Here is a 19,637-nt window from a genome sequence, read left to right on the forward strand (position 1 = left end):
AAAGTCCTTATTACCACTTACACATGTACATAAATATGTGTAACGACAGTTAGCTAACTAGTATTTTGCATGTAAGGAAAGTGAGGTTTAGAGACCTGAAGAAAGGTCCTACGGCCAGTAAATTGTGGAGAGAGAATTGAAAACCCATTATTCTTTTTAAATTTTCAACTTGAATGCAGTGCTTTTCAACTGCTTCCATCCTTTTGGCCAAAATCACGAGTAGAGCGATGTTTGTCAAACATAAGTGTACATTGAAATCTCCTGAAGGGTTCCTCAAATACAGAAGGCTCGGTACTCCCCGAGATTCCAGGGTAGCAGGTCTAGGGCAGGCCTGACAATTTGCATTTCTAAGAAGCTCTCAGCTGCTGCTGCAGGTCCGGGGACCACACCTTGGGCCCAGTACTTTGTGGCAGTATTTCTCACCCCCAGCTGGACATTGGAAATCACTTGGGGAGTTTCTAAAAATTACTAATAAAACCAGAATCTCTGGTCATGAGGCCTAAGTATTGGCTTTTTTTGTTTGTTTGTTTTTAAGCCCTCCAGGTGATTCTAATGTGCAGCTGGAGTAGGAGACACCCTCTGCCTGAACCTAAAGTCATCCTCTGCTGTTTCCCATTAGAACTGGGTACCAGGCTAAGCGCTGGCCTTGAACACCCGGGTGCTCAGTAAAGCAAGGCCACAGTGGTGTGTGGTTTTTGCCTGTGATGATTTTAAAACACTTGCTATACCCAGAAATATTTTATTATTTTACTGTTCTAAATACTTGTGTTTATTATTAGCATTTCTCCATTCCTTTTCAAGTAATGACTTAAATACCTTCATCAATCTCTTGGATGGATTTTATGTTAATAGTTGGCAAAACAATTTAAACAATATTAGCAATAGGTGAATTGATGTATAAAGTAAAATAATGTATCTAATTTTTTTAAAAAGCAAACTTTTTAGCAACTTGCTGTACCTTTGGAGTTCTGATGATGAGTTTCTTTTTTCTGAGATGCTGTTGGAAGCTGTGTGAGGCTTGCTCGTGGGGTTGCCGGCTGCAAGCACTTTGCCTGATTGGTGCATGAGCATTTGGCTGTGCCACGTGTGGATGGCCTGTATAAGGCTCTGGGTGCTTGCACTCGAGAGAGATGGGGGATTGTGGATGTCGATTGCCTGCCTGCCACTGTGAGGGGCCATTCTTGCTGTTTGTGTGCCAGAGAAGAGTTTTCCCCTGCCTGTGTGCTTGTCCACCATTCTGAGACATTTATTAAATGGAATGGCCCTAACACTTTCTGGTTCTGCAGTGTTTTTACTGTCTGCCCGAATCCAATGTGGACCTGCCTAGCCTCGGACACCAGCATTACACCTGGCGTAGTTGGCAGGATTCAGAGCAGATGGGTATGAAGCCACCGACACCCTTGAAGGGTGGGGTAGAGGAGTGGTCGCTGTTCTCCAGCATATGGTTCCCCGTGGCTGTCCTTTTGGGGGCCATAGGCTGGGAGTTTTTTTCAGCTCTGCGAGAGGAAACGAAGAGCTCTGTGCGAGAGGCTGCCTGAGGTCGAAAGCTCGAGCATGAGCTCTGGACTGAGCGGCAACAATAGCATGAGCTGGAACAGTCACTGGAGAAAGAGCTGCAGATCCAAGAATTCCAAGTCAGACTGCAGGCTGAGAACCAGCGACGGTGTGACTTGGAGTGAGCACTGGAGAGGAGGGAGGCTGATTGGTTCACGAGTTGCAGTTTGCCTTGGAAGCTGAACATTGGCATCGACAGCTCCTGAAACAACTGCGGGTTCAGGAGCTCAAGAGTTGGGTTTAGGAATTCAAGAGTCAGTTTCAGGCCAAGAGCTGACAGCCTCAGGAGCAGAAGATGGAGCTACATTCCTGCTGGTGGAGCAGCTCTGAGTCAGCAGGAGCAGGTGTTTCCTACCTCTTCTGAGGGGAGGCTTGGGCTGCAACTGCCGTCTGCAGACTCGGATCCCAGATGGTGGTCGCCAGGAAGGTAGAATCCCAACAGCAAATAGTCCCTCAGGGGCAACCACAGCCTCCTCCTTCAGTAGTGGAGCACTCTGAGGTATGGCCCTACACCCCGGCAGAGCTGATGGGGTTGGGGGCCCAATTCAGGCAGAAACCCATGGAGTTGCTGGTAGCTTGGTTACTATGATTATGGGACATAGGGGTGGATGGCATCATGCTCTCCGGAACAGAGATGGAGAAATTAGCTGCCATTACCACACACTCTTCCTTGAGGCAGCGTCTTCAGAACTGCATGGCAACCCAGGAGACCATACCCTATTAGAATGGGTGATGGCCGCCATTCGTGTGGTCTGGCAGGGTGCTGAGGACTTGCAGGGGGCAGTGAGTTGGTGGCAGTACTACAGTGAGTTAGTAAGGGTCCTTCGGGAACTAGGTATGAAGAATGCTTCTTTCAACCTGGGTTCCCGAAAACCAGACGGGGAAGTGTTCATGGCCAGGATGCAAGATTTTCTCCTCTGCAGCGCCCCATCAGCCTTTCTTTGGTCACTAGTGGCTATCCTGGGGCCCTATTTGGGACGGCCTAACAGTGCGGTTACACAGATGGTAGCAGATTTGGGGGAGGTGGACATAGCACGGAATTACAAAGCTGTGAGGGCTGCTGCCAATGCTTCCCCTCTCCGGCTAACAGGAGGAATGGAGGAATGGGCCTGTGAAAGTTACCCGAACACAGATGTGGGTAGACTTGATTGCGGCTGGGGAAGATAGGGAGAAATTGGATGGCAAGCCTAATAAGGTTCTTTTGGAGCTTTGGTGGCAGTTTAAACCAGGAAAGAGATTATAGCCTCTGAGATGAATGGCCCCAGCAGCTACCAATAAAACAGTTGATGTGTGGGTGGCAAGGTTACAAGATTATATGATGGAGACTGCTGAGGGAGAGGAGGACCCTCAAGACCTGTTGTTCCAGTTTGAATAGGGGGAAAGCCGAGGGATCCATCTAACAAGGATGAGTGAGGACCGGAGGCCACTCGTGGAACTGGCTATCTACTGGTCCCCTTCCAATGTACAACAGGTGGATACAGGTGCAGAATGTTCCCTTCTTTATGGGAACCCAGAGCGGTTCGTTGGGACCCCAGTGGCCATTGATGGTTATGGGGGCCAAACTGTTCAAGTGAAGCCAATAACTATTCCATTGGGGATAGGAAGACTGCCTCCTAAGCCATATAAGGTGTATGTATCTTCTATTCCTGAATATATTTTGGGGGTGGATGTCTTGCAAGGACTGTGGTTGGAAACTACAGCTGGGGAGTTCCGGCTGCGGATTAGGGTTGTGAAGGCAGTGTTGCAGGGACAGGCATCACATTCCCCTTTGCAATTACCCATCCCTCGGCGTGTGACTAACACCAAGCAGTACCACCTGCCAGGTGGTTATGAAGAAATCACAGGGACAGTCCTTGAACTAGAACAGGTGGGGATCATCCGGCTAGCACATAGTCCTTACAAACTCCCCGTTATGGCCTGTGCCCAAACCAGATGGAATCTGGAGAATGACAGATTACAGAGAAGTTAATAAAATTGTTCCCCCTTTACACGCTGCTGTTCCCTCGATAGCTAACATGATGCATTGGTTAAGCCATGAGTTGGGAACATACCACTTTGTGGCAGATTTGGCCAATGCCTTTTTCTCGACAGGGCTGGTGGTGGGGACAGCTCTAGTGGAGGCCCTCCCAGGCAGCTGCTCCCATCCAGTTGCAGATGTGCACCAAGGATACTTTGCTCAAGCCTGGCTTTGGACGTCAGGGCAATGTGCTTTTGCCTGCCCCAACAGCCCTCCTTAAAGGCCAGTGGCTTCAATGGACATGGCTCTGGACTGTACAGGCCCCTAACTTTCGATGGGTGGCCATATTGGCACCATGGGGTAGGAGGCTAGAGGTGGACCTCCAGTTAACTCCCTGGGCAGAGAGCTCAAGGAGACATTGTGAAGGATACCTTTGTAATTGTCATATCTGGAATGTATGTAATGTACCTATTGTGAGGTGAGCAACCCTAAAGGGGTGGAAGGTGGGGCAGCTGTTGGAGGCTTGCTCACGGGGTTACCAGCTGCAAGCACTTTGCCTGACCAGTGCATGAGCATATGGCTGCACCATGTGTGCACAGCCTACATAAGTCTGTGTGTGCTTGTGCTCGAGAGAGATGGGGGATTTTGGATGGTGGATTGCCTACTTCCACTGTGAGAGTCATTCTTGCTATTTATGTGCCAGAGAAGAGATTTTCCCCTACCTGTGTGCTTGTCTGCCGCTGTAAGACTTCATTAAACGGAATGGCCCTAACGCTTTCCGGCTCTGCGGTTTTTTTTCTCTCTGCCTGAATCCAATGTGAACCTGCCTGGCCTTGGCCACCAGCATTATAGATGCCTTATGGTTTTCAGGAACCAGTTACTGGTTAGAACAGATAGTGATGGTTGTACACTCAGGAGTACATGAGTAAAAATGCAGTATTTTAATTGGTAAAAGAGTCGTTTCTCTCTTATACAATCCAGTTGATAAATACATACAAACTAAGGCATGGAGTCATTTAGTCATTTGCTGGATAAGAGTGGGCAAAATACCACATAATTTTTTAACCTTTCAGCAACAAAATTATAAACCCCTACACAAATGATTAAGGTTATCATTGCCTATCACCCTCTTTTGACACCTTCAGACTGTTAATTCTTCTCTGTCCTGCTGAGTCTTATTAAAACTTCTGACTGATGTACTTTTACTGAAAGGTTTACAATTTACCAATTTAAAACAGTTGCTTCACACTATCACCTCAAATTTAACTAGGCCATTAAACACAGTATTTTGCAAAGGGGAAAAGTAAGTAGCTGTTTCTTTAAAAAATTAATAAACTGAAATGAATTTTAAACTCTTCTTAGAGGTGCACAACTGTTACATACTACTCCGTCTTTTGATAGCTGATTTGTTCCTTTAATATGCAAATTTCAGGTTTACAAAGATTTACTGCTTTTATTTAAGAAATATGCCTGGAGGCTAGATTGGTAAGCTTTAGGGAGATATCTAGTTTGGTGTGAAATAAATAGTTGTTACAGAATCACATGAGTTGGATCCCAGAAGATGAAGAGTAGAGTTGAGACAGATGAGAAAAATGGACTGTATTTCATTTCATCTGGCTAAAAATACCACTAAATTTAAAATGAGGACGATGAATGATGGCAATACAAAGAAAATTAATGTGAATAAGCCTTTTGTGTGTGTGTGTGTGTGGGTGTGTGTGTGTGTGTGTGTGTAGATATTGTGAGAAGTTCTGACTTATGAGAAGTTTAAAGGAAAGGGCTTACTGTGTCCCAGTCTAGAGAAACTTGACTCATTTTTCTGGAAGGGCAGCCTCTTAAGAGCTCGCAGCTTCAGGAGGGAAGACGAAGACTCTTCCCAGGAGGAATGACTGGGTCACTTCCCGGCCAGCCAGCAGCATCACTTCTCATCAGTGAGATGACAGATGTCAAGAACATTCTCACATTCAAAAGAGAACGATTCAAGATTGCTGTCTTAGGCTGGAGACTAGAGGTAATCTGGTTTACAAGTGTAATAGACATCTAGCTTTGGGGAAGCTTTATAACACTGATTTTTTTGGACTCAGACTTCCAAACAGATTTTTTTCCTTAACTAAAAAGTTCTGAAATGTATTTCTGTATTGATAACTTGTAAAATCCTCTTTACATTTTTTTTTTAAAAGTACTTCTGTCTCTCTGGAAGCTTTTAAGCACTTAGGCTCCTAGGGATAGAATATATGTACAGCATCATCTAGCCACTGAAATGGCCTCTGTGAATGCCTGTCTGGTGGTGGACAGTGAGGTTCAGAGGGCAAGAGTGAGGCTGGAAGTCCCTAATCCAGTGGTTTTCAAAGTGTGCGCCAGGGTGCACTGGTGCGCCCTAGAAGATTTCCAGCTGTGCCCTTTCGTATATGTGCCTGTTGGGGACCAAAAAACCAACAGGGTTTTTGTAGTTTAGATTTTTGGGGGACAGAGGTGTGGGGAATTAATTGGCAGTGAGCTGATAGTCTGCCCAACCCCCCACCTCACTTGCCTGATCAGGTTACAAAAGGCTGTTAAGCTGTGGTGCTGGATTGCTTACACTAACCTCCATGTTTCCCGGAAAGACTGGAGGCAAGTTTCTTCTATCCTTTGTTTGGTGTAAAGTTAAAATGATATATATGGTAGAGGTTTTCTGTGGTCAACACAATTAAGAGTAAAAAGAGAGGAATTCTGGCCCTGGCCGGTTGGCTCAGTGGTAGAGCATCGGCCTGGTGTGCAGAAGTCCCGGGTTTGATTCCTGGCCAGGGCACACAGGAGAAGCGCCCATTTGCTTCTCCACCCCTCCCCCTCTCCTTCCTCTCTGTCTCTCTCTTCCCCTCCCGCAGCGAGGCTCCATTGGAGCAAAGATGGCCCGGGCGCTAGGGATGGCTCCTTGGCCTCTGCCCCAGGCGCTGGAGTGGCTCTGGTCGCAACAGAGTGACGCCCCAAAGGGGCAGAGCATCGCCCCCTGGTGGGCAGAGTGTCGCCCCCTGGTGGGCATGCTGGGTGGATCCCGGTCAGGCGCATGCGGGAGTCTGCCTGACTGTCTCTCCCCGTTTCCAGCTTCAGAAAAATACAAAAAAAAGAAAAAAAAGAGAGGAATTCTTCAATGTATTGACGAGGAAATAAGAGTTTGCCTTTCAAATATATGCCCAAACATTGAAGAAACCGCTAGGACACATCAGGCTCATGTTTCTCATAAACACAAGAATGAAAAAACTTAAGACATTTGCACTGGGACCTCCCAAATTTACTAAATCTTTTTTTTTTTTTTGCATTTTTCTGAAGCTGGAAACAGGGAGAGACAGTCAGACAGACTCCCGCATGCGCCCGACCGGGATCCACCCGGCACGCCCACCAGGGGGCGACACTCTGCCCACCAGGGGGCGATGCTCTGTCCATCCTGGGCGTCGCCATGTTGCGACCCTCCTGGGTGTCGCCATGTTGCGACCAGAGCCACTCTAGCGCCTGGGGCAGAGGCCACAGAGCCATCCCCAGCGCCCGGGCCATCTTTGCTCCAATGGAGCCTTGGCTGCGGGAGGGGAAGAGAGAGACAGAGAGGAAGGCGCGGCGGAGGGGTGGAGAAGCAAATGGGCGCTTCTCCTGTGTGCCCTGGCCGGGAATTGAACCCGGGTCCTCCGCACGCTAGGCCAACGCTCTACCGCTGAGCCAACCGGCCAGGGCCCAAATTTACTAAATCTTACTAAGAATGTATCTATATATATAAAAAGATTACTTTTTTGTCGTTTTATTTTTTTAACCCCTCTTTTTTTACAAATTCTAAAATGCATAACAAAAAAATGTAACATAAATTTAATTTTGTTGTATTTATTTTGTTTAATTACCATAAAGGCACGCTTGGACTTTATATATTTTTACTTAAATATTTGACTTAATTGTTATAACACATTTCTCAGAAATTTGTATATATATAGTGCGCTTATAGTTATTTGTAGGATTTTAAATGCGTCCCGACTTCAAGAAGTTTGAGAACCACTGCCTTAATCCCTTTACCATCAAGGACTCTCTCTATGCAGGCACATATGTATAAATAAATAGGTTTATGTACCTTTTCCTATTCACTATCACTTTATTTTTGTTTTTGGACTTTAAGATTATTTTTAAAAACTTGTATAGTTACTATATTCACTTGGTTCAAATTCAGAAAGTTCAAGGGCTATCTAATCTTCCTCATATATATATTCTAGTCTCCTAATACTCACTTTTTTAATACACATGTAACCAATGTTACTGTTTTTTGTGTATCCTTCTAGAACTATGTACACATATGTAATCAATATATTTATTTTTGCTCATATATTTATATATCTTTACCTTATGGGCATTGTATTTTGAAGTTTCTAAAAAATGCCAAAGTACATTTGAAAATATAGGATGTATACTTTTATTCAGATATGAGGTACTTCTGTAATTTTTTTTGAAACATTGAAGTAGTTAAAAAACTAACATCCCCTACCTCCTGCTGCTACTCTGTGAGGCAGAATTAGATACATATCTTTGGAAGTTTCCATGGTTATGAGTAAAGGCCTGACTTTCCTCTGTGGCTTAATGGACATGCCATGGACTTTTCATGTTCACACAGTAATGTTTTATTGTTCTTGAGGAATTCTTATTTGGACATGTTGGACTCGTGCTTTTTTTCATTATTTTATCTTTATACTCTACCTAGTTTTGCTTCTAAATTCCTATTTTCTGTGAGCTCTTTTATTGTATTCATACTTGGTTTTACTTAATTTGATCTTTTCTGATCTTAGTTGAGTGTATATATTCAAAAATACTGGGAACTACCTGAGACTGTTTTGTTCCTTTAAATTTTACTTTTTTTTAGTCAGTAAAAGGTGTAGTGATTGAGAGTATGGGAACTAGAGCTAGCTTGCCTGGTTTAAGGCTCAAGTACATGATTTGGACAAGTTACATAACTTTTTGCCTTTGGTTTCTTAGCTTTGTAAAGTGGTAAGTAACATTATCTACTTCAGGGATGTTATGTTTAAATTATGTGATATAGTTGCATTGCATAGCATATATCAAATGTTAGCTATTTGTACTTATGTTATATAGTTGTGATTATTTTGACTTATTGGATATAATTTAGTATTTTTGAATGATTTTGAGATTTAGGGAATCTTAAATGTCTTGATTCCAAGACTAAATGTGAAGGTAACTTGAGAAAAAAAATGAATCAGTTCTCTTTTTTACCTTTTCTTGTTAGTTTAGAATAATGGATATATATTATGTTATTATTTTTGTGTCTATAGAGCAGCACTGTTTAATAGAATCATGATGCAATAAATTTAAATTTTCTAGTGGCCACATTAAACAAGTAGAAGGAAAGAAGTTCAGTTAATTTTGCTAATATATTTTATTTAACTCAATATATCAAAATTATTTCAACATGTAATCAATATAAATTTATTGATATATTTTACTTTTTTATTTTTGCATTGTCTTTAAAATCTATTGTGTATATTAAACTTACAGACATTTCAATTTGGACTAGTCACATTTCAAGTGCCCAGTAATTTGGCTGTGACTGGCGGTTATAGTATTGGACAGCATATTTATAAACTACTTTTGAATTTGTCCTTTTAAGTTATGGTTTAAAAAAAATATTTTGTAACAGTTGATAAAGCTAGATGCATCTCAAAGACAGATGGAAATTACAATTTTGTGGTGTGAAAAGAGAGGTGGGGAAAGGTTTGGATTTGTGAATAATCAGTGACTATATGGATAATTGAAATCTTGATGTCAGGGACAGAATGAAATCATAATATCCCTAAGGCTCAAACTCTAGGGAATTCCTAGAATAGGAGTGAGTGGTAAAATAGAGAAAACCGTTAGGCCAGAGGAGAGATGCAAGGTGGATGTGTCCTGAAAACCAAGGGAGGGAATTTCAAAAAGGCTTGTGGGTAGGGGTGCCTGATGCCACAGTCTAGCAGTGTGAGGAATGAAAATAGTCAATTATTTGGTTGTTGCAAACCTTAGCAATGGCTGTTTCCATAGAGTGATGACTAAGGAAGCCAAGTTGTGGTAGTCTGAGCATTGAACGAAAGTTGCACTGAAGACAGTGGTTTTATAGAGCTTGACAAGTATAGCTGGTAGAGTTGAAAGCAAGTGTGTTATTGATGAAGGAGAAGGAGCCAGTGGAGAGGGAAAGGTTGAAGTTTGAGGAGAAGGAGAAAACTGAGGAAGTCAGTGTTTAGAAAAGGCATACACAGGATTGAGTGTACATTCAGAGGAACTAGTAATGCAGTAGGCGAGGGTCAGTTATGAAATAGAAGTGAAAGTGTATGAGATAGAATCTGTGTGTGATAGAGTGGGCTCTTAGTTTCAAGCAACAACCAGTTTAAGTTGTAGACGGCAAAAAGGGAAATGTCACACACTGCTTAATTTCTAGAAGTACCAAGAAACCAAACCTGACTGCTAATAAGGTAAGAACAACACAAGTCAAGAGAAACAATTATAATATTCTAATAGAAAAATCCACTGTCACTAGCTGTTTAGAATGTGTGATACTAGGGATCATTGGTAGAATATCTATGTGTTGTCAGAAGAACAGAATGTTTTCACAAGATCTGATCTCATTGTATATGTGGTTACCACCTCGGTTTGTTCACTTCTTTTCAAGTCTTGTGTAGATTTGTCTGGAATCTGGGTCCCCTATAGCAGACCTGATGCAAGTGCATTTGGGAAATGTAGTTTTTACCTTTCGAGGTTCAGAACTACAGGAAGTTAGAGTGCATGCTAGAAAGGGGTTAGAGTACAGACTGGGTGGTTTTGGCTCTTGACCTTTCTCATGAGTTGCAATCAAGATGTTACCCAGGGCAATACTCATCTGGATATTTGAGCAGCCTGGATGAGCCACTTTAAAATGGCTCATGTATAAAGCTGTTAAATTGATTCTAGCTATTTGGCAAAAAGCCACATGGACCAGTCCATAGGGCTGTGTGTGTATTCTCATGATATAACAGCTGGCTTCTCCCAGTGCGAGTTATGTTATCTGAAAGAAAAGAGCAGAGGGTAGATGCAGTGTCTTTTAGGACCTAGCCTCAGAAGTGAGACACCATCACTTCAACTGCATTCTGTTTTTCATTCAGACCAACTCTGATACAGTGAGGAAGGGGACTACCCAAAGGTGTCAATTCCACCAGATGAAGATTTGAGGGCCCTCTTGGAGGCTGGTTACCATGCCTCCCTCTCTCCCCCCACCTTTGTTTGACAGCAGATATTGGTCAGCTTTGTCTGTGAAGCAAAAAAACACAATTCTTTTAATAGAATGAAACTTGGCAAAACTTGGATTGACTGTGGTTCTGTGTTAAATATTAAGGGTACTAAGTGTGTGGTATCCTCAGTTAGTGTTTTTAAAAGATTCAGCGATGCTGTTCTGTTATTGTTCTCAGGATTCTCTTCTAAAGGCAGAGCATGTATCATAAAATCATAACTTAGTATATGTGTGTGTATTATTTTTTTCTTCTTTTGCAAGTGAGGGGAAGGGTAATAGACTCCTGTATGCACTCGGACCAGGATCCACCCAGCAACCTCTGTTTGGGGCTGATGTTCTGCCCATCTGGGGCGATGCTTGCAGCCGAGCTATTTTTAGCACCTGATATAGAGGCTCCAGAGAGCCATGCTCAGTGCCTGGAGCCATCCTCACTGCTGTGGCAGGGGAAGAGAGATAGAGAGAGAGAGAGCTGGGGGGAGGGAGAAAGGTGGAGAAGCAGATGGTTGTTTCTCCTGTGTACTCTGGGAATTGAACCCGAGACATCTACACACTGGCCGATGCTCTACCACTGAGTCAACAAGCCAGGTCTAGGTTGTATGTATTTTGATGTTTGGAGATAGAGGCTGTGTTACTTTGTCTCCCAGGATAGGTCTCCTGTCCTCATCTTCGAAATGAAGAGGTCTGCCCAGCTCTCCTGTGCTCTTTCTCAGCCTCACTTCTCTAAGATCCTGACTGACTTTGAGAATTGGAGTGACTGTCACTGTGATGTACAGGGTAGATGTAGGCTATTCTCCTATGCCTTGGTCACATCATCTTGTTTACTTTTTCTATATTATGTATCACAATTTAAATGATATTGTTGATTTACTCATCTCTCTGCGTTCTTTCTCCCCTATCCCAAACTAAGCTTCAACACGGCAAACTTTGTCTTGTTCTCTGCTGAATTCCCAGCACTGACCACAGTGCCTGGTAGATGCTCAGGAGGTTATTTTTTGAGAGAATGTACTATATATGATCATTATTTCAAACAGTCCATCTCAAGAGATCCCCCTCTCCATCTCCACTTGATTTGTGTCTTCATCGCCTTTCTCTCCTCAGCTTTTCTTTTCTTTTTTTTTGGTGACACTCAAGATTCTGTTGCTGTGAACACTAGTTATACTGTCTTAATCAGTTGGTGCCTAGAAGGTTCTCTGGCCTGGTTTCTTTCTGGTACAGGTTATTCTGAGTCTTGATTACTGTTTAAAATAACTCTTTTACAAAACGTCTTGGGCCACCCTGTGGTTTTTGTGCTGTGTCAGCTCTTTGGGAGCCACATTTCCCTTTGTTGTGTGGACTCCTCCTTTTTGCTTGTCATAAAGGATCCTTTCTGGATGAGGTACTCCGTTCGTTTTGACCTTGTCAGGATCCATATAACTAGGAATTCTGACTTTACAGAACAGGAAAGTCACAATATCCACCCTTGGGTATACAGTCATATCTTTTTCTCTTCACTGTGCATGGCTTGCTGAGAATGCAGGGTGGTGTAAGTTAAGTAACCGTTTATAGCTTACTCTCCAGAAAGTAGTGTTTTTACGGTATTTACCCCAGATCTACAAGTGTCTGTGTACCTCCATTGTTTCCCTGGGGTAAAAAAACCTCTACCCTGGACTGATAATCTGTATGCATTCCAGCCTGCCTCTGAGATTTTAGACTGTCCTCAGCAAAGGATCTTGACAGTTTTTTGGATTATGGACCATTTTGCAAATCTGACAACCTATTAACCTTCTCTACAGAGAGATATCCATTTACATAAACCCACAAAATTTACACATAACATTTAGGAGTGTATAACCTCCTGAAGGCCATCCATGTATGATGGTTAAGGACTTCTAATCTGAAGTATTCTTTTTTTACATCATAATTGATTTGGGACATCCTTGGAAAGACTGAGAAAAGCTCTTACTAGTTAAGACTCAGAACATTTCTGTCTTTGGAGACACGTCTCCCATCTTGGCCTATCCGAGAATCATCAGACTGCTGGATCATGCAAGTAAACTTGTCCAGTTTGGGATTCAGAATTTAGGCTGGGTTTGTTTTGAAGATAACAACCTAATTATGCCCTTTGTGATCACGCAGGTAATTCTGCATTCGCCTGATTGGACATACGTAAGGGGAGGCATCAGTCTATTTGGATCATCAGGTAAGCAAATGGTACTTCATTTTTATTTCTTTGTCATCTCAGTCCTCCAGCAGCGTGTGGTTATTTCCTATCGTCTACCCTTTACTGCCGTGTCGGTCAGTAAGATGATAAATATTTCTCAAGAGAAGGAAGCTGCCTTTCTTAAGTTTTACCAGATTACTTCCTGTTCTGCTTGAATTCGGATTTCTTTATTTTTATTTTACCTCATTATTATTTCATATATTCACACTTCTATTGTAGATAAAATTTCCCTGCTTTTCTTTTTATGTATGTACTTTGGAGAGTTGTGGACAGCTCTCATATTGTTCCTTGGTTGTCAGCCAAGTTACACACATTTAAGTCCTTTAATCTTTCTTTGTAATTCTGTCGGCTTGGCTGCTTTTTCTAGATTTCCCCCATTTCATCTGCATCACTAATAAACAGAGAAAACAGGCTATCGGCTAGTTTATTCTATACCTTTCATTCTTTTTGCTTCCTGGTTTTGCCTTACATTCCTTGTTGAACTAAAGCCAGCCAGACATCATTCTCTGCACCACTTTGGCAGAACATGAATGCCTTGCCTACAACTATCAGTGTCCCACGTGGTAATAGCATCAGCAGTATATCCTAGAGGAAAGAAAAGAAATGTAAAAGGAAAACAGTGAGGAGCAAAATAATGTATTCTTTGATTGTACAGCAAACTCATCCTTGCTACCCAGAGCAAATCAGTGTACCTGAAATCTTTACCACAGGTTTTGTCTTAAAGTGTGCAGGGGCAGTTATTTGCATACTAACAGAAGCATGTATATTGTTTGAAGTTTGGCCCCTGTTCTCACTTGGTTTCTCCCTCCCCCATCGCCTTTTCCAACACTGATGTGAGTTGCTCTCAGAATCTGTGGCCATGAACAGAACTGGGCAGGGGGCCATTTTATCAGAAATTAGACAGGCTCAGGTGGTAAGTGCTCCATGCCTCCATGTGGAACATCTGAGGCAAGTGCTTTTCATTCTTGCTGTTTCCGTAACAGCTGTTGGTCTTCTTTTAGCGGCTGATTCAGTGGAGATGTGCAGGAGGAAGGGACTTGTAGACCTTTGGTGCTTTTCATCAACACTGTGTTATTAGTTTCACCCCCCCCCCCCCCGCCCCGATTGGCAGGGAGAGAAGCATTGCTTCTAGATGATGCTGAAATTAGTATAAAATATGCCAGCAAGGGTTTGGGGCTTGTCATAGTTCATTCTTTCTTTTCATTTGATTTGTAGAAAATGAACCGCTACCCTTACTTATCTTGTGCATTAGGGAGAAAAAGGTCATTCCTCTAGGAGCTAATGGCTTATGGTATCTTAGTCACTGGATTCAGGTAGTACGTTTAGTTGAAGTTGCAATAGCACACACACTTGGCTTTCTCATTTGTGTTAGTTTTGCTTCTAGTACAGAATTGAATAGGGTAGAAGAGACGGTTTTCTTGTTGTGTCTGTGGCGATTTTGTAGATGATTTGTGGTTTAATCCTTTAAACATTTTTGTTCACTTATCACCTCTTTCCCTATAAAGGCATAAAATATTCAGATTCTAATGTTATAACAATTTAATCAAATTATTTAATTTTGGAGAATTCAAGGTCAGAATAGCAGCTGACATAGTTGTCTCTGAATAGTGACCTAAAAATGATAATACTTATATTAGTTTTTTTGTGTGTATGTGCCAAATTTTTTGGCCTTCCTTTATACTATTAGAATTTAAATAAGATTATGTGATTATGAATCATGTATTTTTTGTTTTTTAGCTTCTTAAACAGGTATGTATATGACTCAGATCCCTTTTAAGTCTGGGTTTTTTTGGGGGGGTTAAAAATGTTAATTTTTTACATGGCTTTTAAACTGTTGACAATATTGTACTCATGCTAATTTCTTTTAGGCTATTGATCCATTCTTCTGCATAACTTTTGTTTCTTGTGTCTTTTCAAGACCTGTCAAAGAAAATGAAATGCTAACCTGACTTTAAAGGGGCAAAAACAATCCCCCTCCCCATACTATATTATTCTTTGTTCTCTATGTGCATCAAAGTGACAATCCCACACTGTCTCAATTGAGTGAGTCTAGCACAAAAATAAAAACAGCCTGGCACTGTTCTAGGATGGCAGCCAAAATGTTTTGTGAAGCTTGGTTCTGGCGGTGGTTTCCACAAGGCAGAGGTCCACCCTCCAGCATCGTCAAAGCAAGGTCGACAGGCTTCGTCTTCCCTACTTACACCATTTCTTCTCCCTCTCTTCATCTTTCATCATGAGAACACCAAAATATCTTTTTCTTAAATAGAAACATTATTCTCCTCACAACTTCTACATTTAATGAATGGCATTGTTCCCTATAGGAGCTGGTGTGAATTTTGCCTTTTCCAGCTCTCTTAGAGAGTTCTTTCACAGTTGCATTTTTGCCATACTTTTCAGAAAACCCTTCTGAATATTGCTAACTTTGGTCATTCTGACATAGTAATTTTGATTGGTTGGAGTCTTCTTGTCTTGTTTCACAGCTGAATATTTAAACAGAAACTCTCGAATGAGAGTTGCTTGTATTGTGTAGATTTTTATGGCAGGATATTTCTTGTTGAGACTAAAACAGCTGCCATTTTCTTCCGGTTTTGTCTGAAATTCAGTGTCAGTTCATATCTTTTACAAATTGAATATTCATCATTAGAATGTCTGATAAATGTTGCTATATAACCAGATGAACTTCTGTTAAATACCTATAAGTATGTGCACTAAAATTTTTTGAAATCAAAGTGCAAGATAAAACATAGAACTGTTTTTAGCTTTCCCAATACTCTCTAAATTATAGTTAGTGACCTGTTATTATAAGGTGTGTGTGTAAATGTAGCATTATGTTTTTTAAGTGACAATTGAGCAGGAGACTATATTTTCACTATGGGCAAGCATTCTGTGAAATTTCATAAAATATTCCTCAAAATGTAAATGTTTTCTGTTGTAGTAAGCAAAAACAAATGATTTATTTTTATATGTTCTATTTTAAAATTAGTATTTTGCAATTAAGAGAAGAATAATTAAATAGGCAGAATATGTTTTCTTGAGAGGAGATTGATATTATTTTAACTGATTTAGGTTTTAAAAATTGTCAATGATTTTTGGCAATAAGAAATTACTTGGGGAGGAAAAGTTCATGTATTTTAGTAACAGTGCAACAAATGTGACCGAAAAGAAAATAAACAATACTTCATGTTAGAATTATTAATGTAAAACATTTTTATATGTCATATATACTGGGAAATACTTTAGTTATATAGTACATGAAGAGAAACTTGTGCAACTTAACAGTTATTTTTTCCAGAGATTTATCTCTAATTTAGAAAGTGCTTTAAAATCATTAAAAGGATTTGTAAAACAGGTATATCAGAAGTATGGCATTAAAAAATTCACCTGTTATTTTCTCTCATTCTAAAGGCAGATTCTGCAACATATTGGCTAATTACTTTAACAAAACAAACAAACACTCAAACTGCTTTATATTAGTGTACCTGGAATAAATACTATGCCTCTCCATTCACTAATGCTGTTTTTTTAACTTGTATTTCTGTGGCTTTTTCTGTAGGGCAGCTGAAATGAATCCGGGTGAGATACTTTTATGTTACATCAATTAAATCTTTAGTCAACATTTTAAGTTTCAGAATTAGGACATTTTTGAGAAGGAATGCCAGTGAGACAGTTTCTTTTTCTCTTTGCCCTGTTAAGTGCATGACTGTCTGTCCTGAATCCTCTGTACCCAGGTCTGGTAATATTAGAACTGGTGGTTAAAGATAACACAGACCCAAAACTCTTTCATTCTACATATGTAGAATAAATACAATTTATTGACTTTAAATATATTTCCCCCAGTGGTATAATTTTTATTTGCAATTAAGCCCTTTATCTTTTCTGGGGTAGGAATCTTTCAGGGACTTAGGAATTGCAACATGAATTGTTCTATTTATTTGTTTATTCTAACTATACACAGAGACATAGTAGAAATTACGTACTTAAGACCTGTAACATCTGAGCAGGTTTTTGGTAAATGCTGTTGAGTTTTTCATTTTATTTTTATTTTTTCATTTTTTTTATCTAATAAATTCCACAGTTTTGTTTAATTCAGAACACATTTCAAAGCTATTATATCATTATAGTTTGATATTATACAGTTTGTAGGAATTATGATATAGTAAATCATTATATTTGTAGAAACATGGAAAAATAAATTAAGAGGACAACAAAGTTGTATAAATACTAAATTTATTGTATTGACTGGATTTTATTTTCTTATATTAAATACTATGTATATAATTATAACTACAATTTTATTTCATTTGAATATCAATACATATTTTAAACATGACTCCTGGCTAGGTATTTGAATACCTCTTTTGATATCAAATATTAGTAACATAGTAACAGTGATTTCTAAGTTTATGTGGTAAAAAATATTAGTAATCCCCCTCCAGCATATGGTACGTACATACTTTAGTGTTAAAATTCCATAGAGAATATTGCATAAAAGGGTATGTGTTAATTCAGTTGTTTGATTCCTCCCATTTTTGGTACATATTAATTTCCCCTGTCCGACATCTTATATTAACATTCTGTAGAATACTTTCACAAGTATTTCATATGTTTTCTGTGGCATCTCACACTGCTCACTTTTTATCCATAGTACCATATGAATTCCTCCCTTTCAGGTTCACACTGCATATTTTAAGCTGCTGATAATGTAAGTTGTTTGCAAGGTAAAGAGACATTTAGCTTTTGAGCTAGTCTCATTTTTAGCATGAGAGCAGGTCCCCCCCATCCTAAATCTTCTTATATTTTCCAGTAAAACAATCTTACACCAAACAAAGAAATTCCGAGCTTTGGCTACAGCAGCAATTGAAATGCATCAAAAAGTGGCTACTACAATACAATTTTATTAATGAATGATCTACATTGGTTCCAGCTGTGTCCATGTGATTAGGCCTTCATCAGGCAACAATGGGTATTTCCCTGTTGCTTTTATTTGATTTCCAAGAATGTGTCATCTGTTACACCAGCCCCTGCCAATATGCCCCTTGTAAAAGTATTTTATTTTTTTTCTTCCAAATTTCTGAAGCATAAGTTGAATACCCACACACATCCCTGCTGAAATATTGTTTTTAGTGAACAGTGGCCTAGGTTTGTAGGCCTGGTTTTGCATACCAAGTTTTCAGAATATAAATTAAAGTAAATGTTTATTAAGTTTATCAGTAAAATTTCGGAAGTGTGGTTGCCTGGTAATGCTAAAGACAGACTATTTTCACTTTTACATTTTCATCTTGATATTTTATTACATTGGTATAATGTGTTAGAGAGGTGGACAAGCTTGCAGATTGAAATGGGGATCGTCCAGATTGTTCCCTTCCCTGGACCATATGGTATAGTTCTAAAAGCTTTTGTATGCTGTCTGTTCAGTTTATTGTAAACTCAATCTTTAGTGCACCTAAAAAGATAACCAAATAAAAATGGGCCTGAGAAAAAGAACTTCGTATCATGTAAGGGCCCTAGAAATATTTGTTTTAAAGGCGATAAAGTTGAAATTGAGATGATATAAACAAAGCAGACCTGTCATTCTATGAATATTCCTTTGAGTTCCTATGGATTGTTGTAGATTGTCTGTGACTACAGGTTTTAAAACAAAAACATTTATGTTATCTAACTGTACTTATTATCCTTATTTCTCCCATTCTGTCCATATATGAGTAAGAGAATGTAGCTTTTGTCTAGTTTATAGAGAAAGTCTCTATCTATGAACAGTGCCAAGGAATATAAAAAGCCCAGGTTTTCTGACTATATAGGATATTTTTTATTTTTACTGAGTTCAGTGAGAATTTAGGGCTAGGACTTTGATAATTTCATATCTTTTGCCCCTACCTATACTTATAGATGGTTGAACATTTTCTAATTGCCCCCCACACCTCCCACCTATTATGGTTCCATAATTCTATTTTAGGAAAATAAGAAAAGAAATTGCTTATTCCATGTGCTGATTCTCTAAAAGCTGAGAATGAGAGCTATTTTTTCTGACTCTCACTGCCCTTCTCTCCAGAATAAGACACTGTGAGAGCAGTAGACATTATCCATTGCTTTTTGGCCCAAGAGATTTGTAGCTGAATTTCTACCAAATGAAAAATGAGGGGGGAAAAAAGAGAGAGTGCCTGTGAAGAACATGCTTCTTTACTCTGTCATTACCCTGAACCACTGAAAAGGTAACTGAGAGGAACTCAAATGTTATTGGAATGTGTAATTTTCCTCTGAATGGCCACAGTGAGATATAGTTGAACAAGAAAGGCAGAAAATGTGTATGTGGCATATGGAGTTGATGGTGATTGAAATTAATGAATCTTTTTAGCACTGTACTGCAGAAACTATCCCAATAATCCTATACACTTAAAATATGTCCAACAGAAACTTACATAGAGAAAAATGATTACTTTAGGGATTTTACTAGATACATGGAATTGTATAATAATATACTATTAGTGGTGAGTTAGACACAATATTTGTAGGATATCTAATTTTCAACTTTGAACATTTTTCATAAACAATTGCTAATTTCAAGTTGGGAGAGTCTTTTCTCATTAAGAATATACTATTATATTGTTATTTTTCCTTTATTATAAAGCAACTTTATAAAGTGCTCACAAAACTGAAAAACATAGTTTATA

General features: G+C 39.9%; 1 protein-coding gene across 15 annotated transcripts in view; it reads left to right on the top strand.

The window, feature by feature from the left end:
* GTDC1 (glycosyltransferase like domain containing 1) overlaps positions 1–19,637 on the top strand; it is a 461,161-nt gene that overhangs the window by 107,013 nt on the left and 334,511 nt on the right. For 9 of the 15 annotated variants that reach the window (XM_066279615.1, XM_066279607.1, XM_066279618.1 and 6 more), the window contains one exon: positions 12,885–12,948. The gene's annotated coding sequence lies outside the window, so the exon portion shown is untranslated. Of the gene's footprint in view, positions 1–12,884; positions 12,949–16,522; positions 16,543–19,637 lie in introns of those variants that run through there. The other 6 variants (XM_066279614.1, XM_066279611.1, XM_066279610.1 and 3 more) reach the window with 2 other exon arrangements.

The sequence above is a fragment of the Saccopteryx bilineata genome, chromosome 5, assembly GCF_036850765.1.
Source record: "Saccopteryx bilineata isolate mSacBil1 chromosome 5, mSacBil1_pri_phased_curated, whole genome shotgun sequence".
Taxonomy (NCBI): domain Eukaryota; kingdom Metazoa; phylum Chordata; class Mammalia; order Chiroptera; family Emballonuridae; genus Saccopteryx; species Saccopteryx bilineata.